The following is a 9,229-nucleotide window of genomic DNA, read 5'->3' as shown; positions in this document are numbered from 1 at the left end:
GGAGAATGGAGGACATGACCCAATAAGCTCAAAACACTAATATAAATTTAAGGTTCAGGCTCAGAATGGAAATAACAGTTCGAAACACTCACAGGGATGTAATATTCACGTCACATTTAAGCCTCCTATCCAGGCCGAATTGCAAAGTGTCCTCCATTCTGAGCATAACTGTGAAGCATGAATTTATTATTTATATGAATTTTTTTAGCTTTTATTTTGTAATGCCCTACGTTTTTGCAGTATCTTGTCTTCCTTCGTGGTGAGGCCACCTGGTCACCCTGTGAGCAAGCGAAAGTGCCTCTGATATTTTGGGTGACGTGATTGGGTCCTGCGATGACATTTCCCAAGTGGACAAAGTTGGCCTCTGGGTTTGAGGCAAGGTCTTTTTGTCCTGACCCAGACAACTTGCCACTGCTGCAAGGCATGTCATGCTTGATCCATCCTTGTCAGATCCATAGTTCCCATGGTTTCAATTGTTCCTAGGACAAAACAACTGCTATTGGTTAACTGCTTTATGATGGCATCCTCAGGTTACTTGGCAATTGCACTACACAAAAGTAGTTCAAGAAGGCTGTGGAGAGTCATCTCACAGGGAACCCCTTTTGCTGTGTTTTCAGGGTCCCTTTCAGCTTTCTCCTATGGACAGCTCTCTGGCAGGTCTGAGAAACTACTCTTGATGTAGCCATAGCCTAGAGCTAAGGTAGGAATTTACATATTATTGCTTTTATACAGCTTATTATTACTAGTGTTGTGCTTTCCATTTAACGTGGGGTGGAAATCATGTGGGGCTCTCCAGTTATATTGCCAGACTGCGCATCCCAGCAGCCTTAGCCAGCAGAGCCAATGGTGAAGGATGCTGGCCATTGCAGTGCAACAGCATCTGGAGGGCTGCATTGTTCACATCCCTTTAAAAGGCTAACATATTCTCCTTGGCCAAATGGTTTATATATTCTGCCTTGCACATCGTACAATAAAAATGCTATCTGCAGATTTGACTCTTAGGGTGTCAAGTAAGGGTTGAAGTGGTGGAGATATAGATAACAACTCAGGAGGAGGATATTCAAACTCTTTTCTGCTCTTGAGAAAAAATGAAACACTACAAGTGTAGGCAGCATTATTAAAGATGTGGTGCATGCGTTGACAACAGAAGAACCCATTTCACTTTTTATCTATTTTAAAGCACTTTTGTGAGTTTACATTAGAGACACAAGAACTAATTTTTTGGGGCAGCTTTGGGGCATCGCAGTTATGTAGATTGGGGTAGAATAACTAACTTTATCTTAGAATGCAAAGATATAGCCTTGTTAGTCTGTAGAATCAGTAAGCAGAGAGATCTTGTAGCACTTTGAGACTAACAGAAAGAAAGAAAGAAAGAAAGAAAGAAAGAAGTTGGCAACATGAGCTTTCATAGACTTAAGTCTATTTTCTCAGATGCGTTAACTTTATTTTAGGATGGTTTTACTGTATTATGTGTTTCAGGTTGGCGGCCCTATCAAAAAGTTCTCTTGGCAAGATTTCTTCAGAGGTTTTCCACTGCCTTCAGCTGAAGCTGCCAGGGTGTTACCTGGCCAAGGTGTGTTTCCATGGCTGAGCAGGAATTTGAATCCTATTTCTAGGAGTCCTAGTGCAATACTCAAAGTACTACACCATATTTTTCTCTCATTTCAGTTAGGATGAGATTCCACAGAACAGTCCTTACTTACTGGAGTGGAAGACACCCCAAAATAGGAAGCAGATAGCAGGAGAGCAAGTCAAAGTGTTTTAAAGCCTGCCAAGGCAGTTAAAGCAGTATCAAACTGCATTAATTCTGCAGTGTAGATGCAGTCCTTGCTCTCCACTGAGCATAGTAACAGCTTGAAGCCATGGCTACCATGTGGCCATTTAGTTTGTGTTTTTCTTTCCTCAGACATAATCTTTTCAAAGAGGGAGGGCTTGAACAATCAGTAAATTGCTAGAGATGCAAAAGGAGAGAGACCTTTTTTCTTTAAGTAGTTGTGGTAGTTTCTTCAAGGCTCGGACAGGCTTGAAGAGTGTAGTTTGTCATGTAGTACGCCCGCTCTAGTTAGCAATAGTCATTGGATTTAGGCTACAGCTCCCACATACTGTAAGTGAATTACCTGCTTAGGTTATAGAAAGAATTGTGCTTCTTTTGTTACCATGTAGAAACACTGCCACAATTTGCGATTTACCCCAGTACTAGGGTAATTGAATCCCATCTTGATTATTTACAAGCATAATAATGATCACTATCTGGCCTTCCTGATAAACCTCAAGTATTTTTATTTTTTAATTAAAAAAAACCTGTAGAAACATGGTTTCACCATTTGAACTGTTATCTGACAACCAAAGAGTGGTGCAAAGGTAGGTATTTTTGCAGCTGAGAGTGAAAGTTTGTCACTTGATTCATATGGGAGGTAGTTTTTGTGATATGGATATGGAGAAGAGACAAAATGTAACTGTTCTCCATACTCGTATATATCAAATGACAGAACAATACTTTCAGATACTGAGCAGGGTTACTATCAGCCTGAGGGGTTGACTACAAAACAGCTGAAAGAAGAAAAGTTGAACTCAAAAATGGAAAGTTATTGCAGCAAAGGGGTGTTTCTGAAACAGCACAGATTGTGTTCAGCTTTTGGGGAGCTTTTAGAAAGTCATTAACTTAATTTGCCAGAGGGTCTTTTATAAATTCCACAGTTCAGTTCTTAATGGAAGAATTATTCCAGCCATGATTCCCATATGGTGCTTCTTTTATTGTTGCAAGTTAGTCCTAACACACAAAGCCAAAACGTGCAAAGAATAAATCTGAAAATACTCATGAGATCTGTTCCAAAACACTTTACAGTTCCTGGAGTATTTGTGTCTTATTTTTCCATCTGGCAATTTGGTGTCACAGGATGATTAGTTCTTGAAAAATACTAATATTATTGTTGAAGACTAGACATACTTTGCAGATCCAGCATTTCAGCTGAAATACATAGGTATATGTCATGCATAATTATGACAGAATGACTGTACAAGTACAATGCTTATCCACTTTGGATCCAGAAAGCATTTTTCTCCAGAAAAGATGGCAGCGCCCTCTGTCTCTTTTTCTGTAGTGTGTGCTTAGTATTATGTAGTACCCCACAGTTTTCTGAGTAAGCAGATGGAAATTTAGGGCAAGTCTCCTTACAGGCTTCACTTTCTTATGATAAAAAAGCAATGGCATTTATGATGTTGTATTCTCATCATTGTAGTGGAGTGCCATGGAGTGGAGTGTACTGGCCTGGGACTTGGGAAATACTGTTCTAACCTCCAGTGCATGAAACTCACTGGGTGACCTTGGATCAGTCCCCCCCACTGCCCAAAACCCAATCAGCCTGACTCAGTCACTAGGGTTGGCTTTACCCAGTGCCATAACCAGTGGTGTCACAAGGAGGTGCAGACCACACTGAGTGACACCCCAGAGGGGAGGTGTTACCCGGTGGGGTCGATGCACCCGGAGGGACTGGCATCGCTGTGGTTCGAATGAGAAAGGACACTTTCCCAATTGCCCAGCAGCCACACAGGACCTAAACAGGCCCTCCAGAGGCGGCAGTGCTGCCCCTCTCAGAAATGGTGGCTGCTTGGGAGGCAGTGCCTTCAGCCTCTGGCGCAGCTGAAGCCATACCAGGCCATGAAGTAAGCCCTCCCAAAAGGCCTTCATGGTCCAGTGTGGCTGCTGCCATGCCAAATGTTGAAGGCATTGCCCCCTCCCCAGCAGCTGCCACTACTGAGGGAAGCGGTACAGCAGCCTCTAGAGGACTTGTAACCCTGAAGACCTTTGGGGGGGGGTTAAATGTCTGACATGGTTGCAGCACATGCCAGGCGCGAAGACATTAGGGGGTGCTGCACAGCAGCCTGGGTTTTGTGGCTGGCAGGAGGGGGGAAGACAAGACAGTGGGGGCAAGGCAGTTGCCCCTTCGCATCAAGTGATCCGACCTCAGGATGCCACTGGCATAACTCATGGTGTCACCTCTCCCATTCCCATTGACCTCCTCCCATACCACACACATTCAGAAGCTTTGGTTAAAAAAAGCTTATAACTATTGCCATAAATCGTAATTCCCATGTATCACTGAATGCAGTGGCATAGTTGCAACAATAACAACCAGCCAAATGCAATTATACCTTTAATTATATGATTGTACACTGCAGCATAAAGCAGTTAACATGTACATAGTTTTCATGTGGTTAAAATGTATTTAACATTTTGGTTAATTTGGAAAATTTAGTAAGAATATGTTTTTTGAAGATATATATATAATATATATATATATTATAGTATATATATACACACACACACACACACCACACCCACACAACACACATACACACACTGTATAGAACTCATGTTAATAAGGTCTAAATTTTGGTCAACATTGACCTAAAAACACTGAGTCCGACTTATCTATGGTCAATGTAAGTACTGTATCTTAACTCCTTATTTAAAAGAGTTCATCCTATGGTGAAAAGAGATAATCTGTCTTGGAAGCACTGGCCCCCTCCACTCTCTCATCCATCCACTTTGAGACTAGCACAAAGTCTGCTAGTAATTTTTTGTAAGTTTTTGACATTGTTTTTGCTTTGCTTCAATCCTTTAGAGTCTTTTGCTATATGCCCCTAGGTTGTTACCATCGACTTATCCAGTTGTTTTCGGTCTTTTTCTGTCCATATTTTTTTGTTAAGGATAGCAGATTTTTTTTATTAATTTTACAACGCATCATTAAGCCCGATTTTTCAAGAGTTTTTCTACTACTAATTCAATACTTCCAAGAGGATCATCCAGCGAAGAAATTAAGTCGTCTGCAAAAGGGGCTCTTATCTTATATTGTTGGTGTCTATTTTTAATACTTTTATTGATCAGCTTGTTTTGATTTCTCTTATCAGAAGCGTCTATTATTAATAAAAACAAAAGCGGGGATAAAGGACATCCTTGTCTGGTGCGCTCTTTCAAATGTTAATTAATAAATTTGGTTTTCTCACCATTATTCTAATTTGAGCTCTTTGGTTCATGTATATTTTTTCTATCCAATTGGATAAAGTTTGGGCCTACTTGAATTTTCTTTAGCACCTCAATCAGGGTATGCCAATTACTGAGTCAAATGCTTTTTCCTAAGTCTATAAAATAAAAGTCCTAATTGTTTGTCATTGTGGCCTTTTCATAATATTCTATTATATCTAATAAAATTCTCGAATTATCCCTCATAAATCTGTTCGGAGAAATCCCCTTTGGGTCATTATCAATTAAGTCTTTTAAACAGTACTTTAGACGGTTTGGCCAATATAGTGGTGATATTTTGGTAGTCGTTATTAGTATGAAATTGGACGATAATTTGCAGGTTCTAAAATACTTTGCCTTCTTGGGTAATTAAGTATTATTTCTGCTTCTTTTCCAAGAGTTGGGGATATGTCCCGTTCTAGAGCGTCATTCAATGATTTCTGTGTAGTTATAACCCTCCCAATTGCTATTTGAATGTTTTTGTAGAATTTTGCTGTTAAGCCATCATTACCAGGCGATTTTCCCTAATTTGCTTGAATCAATTGCTTCCCAGATTTCTTGTATTGATATGGGATTGTTTAGATGTGCTCGTGCGTCTCTGATAGAGTTCTCAATAATTCGATGAAGTTACATATTCTTTGATTTCTCTTCACGGCTCACCAGTTGTTCCCTTATACAAGGTTCTGATAGAAGTTCACAAATACCTCTTTTAATTTCTTCTTGTTGGCGTAACTACTCACTCCTTTGTCGTGTTTAAATTTTATTATTGCGTTTCTTTTCTTTTTTCCTTTTTTAATTTGTAGCCAACCATTTACCTGTTTTGTTTGCCTGTTCAAAGTGTTTTGTTTGGGTAATCTTCAATTTCTCTATTTAGTTCATTTGTTGCTTCTACTTCAAGTTGTTTTTGAATCGATTTAATTTCTCTCTGTAATTTCCTTATCTCTCTGGAATCTTTGCAATTCATTTTTCTTTATTTTTTTAACAATCATAATTTTGACCCTAAATCTTGTCCTCGACTTATTACATGAATCGACTTGTAGTTCGAGTTATATACGATATATACATATGTGTGGGTGTGGTGTGTGGTGTAATTTTTATTTTTAAAAAACACCTAGGGCCTCTTCTTTCTCTTTCCCACTGAGTATTGACCTCCCACTCACATCATCCCGTGTGTTTAAAGGGACAACAGCTAACACCACAGCCATTTGCTGCCAAAAGGCAGTTTGGGGGGGCAGTGGTGTCACACACACACCTCACACACACTTAGACTGTCACCTGCTGTGGACTGGCACTCCCTGAATGAACCCCTTTTAGTGATGCCCCTGGCCTGACTACTCACAAAGGGTGTGAAACTACTGGAGGGAAGGAGACCAACCCACTACCTTGAAGTCATTAGAAGAAAGGAAGGCTCTGACTGTAATAAACATGAACATTAATTCAGTGGTGCATGAGGAGCAGCCAGCCAGCTAGACAAAGCTAGTTTTGTAAATCATTTCCTAGCATCAATCTTCCTTGGGAAAGCTTTTTTTCTACAGCGTAGCTTCCCGTTTTCCTGCAGTTTGGATTGGGATCACATTACTTGAAGGATTTCAGCAGCCTTCTGACATGTGCCTGTCCACTTGAAAGTGAGGTAGGTGGTGAGTGGGAAAGAGCCTACTTTGTTGCGGTACTCTGCTTTCAGCATGCTTTCTCAGGGCAGGGGGGTTGACTTGATTTCTTTGAGCCTTTAATCACCCAGGGCTTTTAGGCCATCATCATTCTATGGTCTGTTATTGTTAGCTGTTTGTTTCTATTTAATTATTGGGTTTTTATTTGTATGATGCCCTGGTAATTTAATTGAAGTTGTACTGCTGGTGTGGCCCTGGGGTGTCAAAGGGCGTACGTTTATGTCAAAGGGTTTCGGTATGTCTATCGCATCTCTTTTTGAAGAAACCATGTCGCATCTTTGTGCTAAAAATAATAATGATGAAGTTTGCTTGAATTATATTATAGACACCTATATCATGCTTTTTCTGCATCTCATCAGGCTGTACATAAAGCCTGCATGTTTTTTAGTGTTTGTCTCACACTCATGGATCAGACCAAAATGCTTGCCTGTGTCGTGCAACTAGCGTACTTTTCTGGATGTGGTGTCGCTCCGTCTCTCTCTGCTTCCCCTCAAGGGCATAGACCAGATGACAGCACTTCCAGCACCTCTCCTGCATGTTTCTGCTCCTAGATGCTAGCCTTTCCTTGCTTCAGCCTCTATCCAATCCTGTTGTCTTTCTATCACAGGCGTCTTCTTTCCTTTCCATTTGTATTTCCCTGGCTGTGAACCCCAACCTCTGGCTCTGTGACTGCCATGTCCCTGCAACCAGCCTCCATGATTCTGGTCACACACCACAGCTATCTCATACAATTTTTGTCAGGGTCCAGCCGCTCTGTCTGTACCCGGGCCATTTTCTTACTGCTGCTTCTCTGGGCCTTGTACCAAGTACAGAATGCAACAACCACACACAATATAATTAATAAATAAACATGAACATAATGTTTTAACACAGCCAGAGATATGTAAAGGTGGCTCTTTAACATTGTTGGGCTGACATTCTCAGCATTCGCTATGCTGACTAAGGGCAATGGAAGTCGCAGCCCAACATACTTTGCCCCGACCTGGCATACAGCCATAGGGAAGGGAGAACTGATAGGTACACAACCCTTCCCTTACTGTGGATTAGACTAGTGGTTTAAGAATCCTTCTAATGTTTGTACAATCACACTGATTCTGCTTATAATGTGGGTGCTTAATTCTCTGGCCTCTGGTGTGGTGTTCCCTTATTACCGCGGGTGCACCAGCTTGGACCATTCCACAAGCCACCCCTGCGAATTCTGGGAGTTTTGTCATCCAAAAATGTAACCTGTCCCACAGTCTGGCATGCACACATGCATACATGATAGGGAATTCCCCCCTTTTGTCACTGGGAGGAAGTGAAGAGCCTTCCCTTCATCCTTTCCCCAGCTGGGAAAGAATGACCTATATGAGAATTCATGGAGGGAAAAGAAAAGTTGCTTTCCTTCCCTCTGCCCCCACATGGCTTTGTCCTCAGTTATATCAGCGAGCAAAAGGCGAAAGACAAAATCTGTTAAAAACAAGGGTGTGGGGTCAGGAACCTCTGGAGCAAGCTGCACCTAAGGGTCTTGCGATGCTACAGCTTCTGTACTCCCTGCTTTATTATCTACCTTGTCGCTCAGGGTCTGGATGGCTTCTGGGGCCATTGGACAATCAGTGAGCACCCACAGGTCATTCCTCTTGTGAAATGCAAACAGAATGTCGTATAACCTTCTCCTCCATAGCTTACATGGAACCTAACATGCATGTAGTTTTCTGGAATAAAAATCCCTATTTGCAAACAGAATCTAAAAGATTTAAATGCTTGGGCTAGTAAAACAGGTACATGAGCCGATAGTCAGCAAACATTTTCTGTTTAACAAAAAGTCTAAACATTACAGGGAATGCTTAACTATTCTTTGCTCCAAATCCAACCACACCTACGTTTCTCTTTTCCTAGTTATATCTAATTTTGGTGCTGGATATTAGAGAGACCTACATACAGGCTGCTAAGCACGAATATCTGGAGTGACTGGTTTTTTGAAAGGACTGTAAATGATTTTTGATTTTAAATCATTTTTATATGTTGTGTAGGGGAAGGAAAATCTAAGCAAAAATCTTTGTGTTAAACATCAGCCATAGAAATACAGCCCGTGAAGTGGCTCTAGAGACAGATAGGAAACTTGTCACGTTGTGACAATGAATGTAATTTGCTCTCGTTGTAATGGAAACATACTTGAATGAGCTTTAGAATTTGGCACCAACTATTGGTGCGTAATATGGTTATGCTCATCATGCCTGAGAATGTGTGACCAGCTCGCTGAGTAACATAGCCTGACTGATGGTATACAAAATGGTTTGGAGTCATCCGCCCTCCAGTTGGGATGAGAATTGAAAATTGTGGTGAACACTGAATACAACCACCCTGGTTATGTGGGATAATTTTTTAGAAAAAAACAAATGGCTATACTAGCAGTCCTTGGGTATTTGTTACACCGCTTTTTTACCTGCATAGCCCTTTGCTGAAAACATAATTTGCTGTATGGAAATGCAAAAAGTATGAAAATTTGCCAGTGTGCAATCTTGTTCAGTCAGCCTCGTGAACTTCATCAGACTTGAAA

The 9,229-nt window shown here is 41.0% G+C and overlaps 1 long non-coding RNA gene across 1 annotated transcript in view; it reads left to right on the top strand.

Moving 5' to 3' along the window:
- Positions 1-33: 33 nt before the first annotated feature.
- LOC121927382 overlaps positions 34-9,229 on the top strand; it is a 94,024-nt gene continuing 84,828 nt past the window's right edge. The window contains exons 1-2 of the long non-coding RNA XR_006103190.1: positions 34-700; positions 1,480-1,573. This is a non-coding gene — a long non-coding RNA (uncharacterized LOC121927382). The remainder of the gene's footprint in view (positions 701-1,479; positions 1,574-9,229) is intronic.

This window comes from Sceloporus undulatus, chromosome 3 (genome assembly GCF_019175285.1).
Source record: "Sceloporus undulatus isolate JIND9_A2432 ecotype Alabama chromosome 3, SceUnd_v1.1, whole genome shotgun sequence".
In the NCBI taxonomy this organism is placed as follows: domain Eukaryota; kingdom Metazoa; phylum Chordata; class Lepidosauria; order Squamata; family Phrynosomatidae; genus Sceloporus; species Sceloporus undulatus.
Note: the sequence above shows the minus strand (reverse complement) of the source record. Positions and strands in the feature narration are given on the sequence as shown.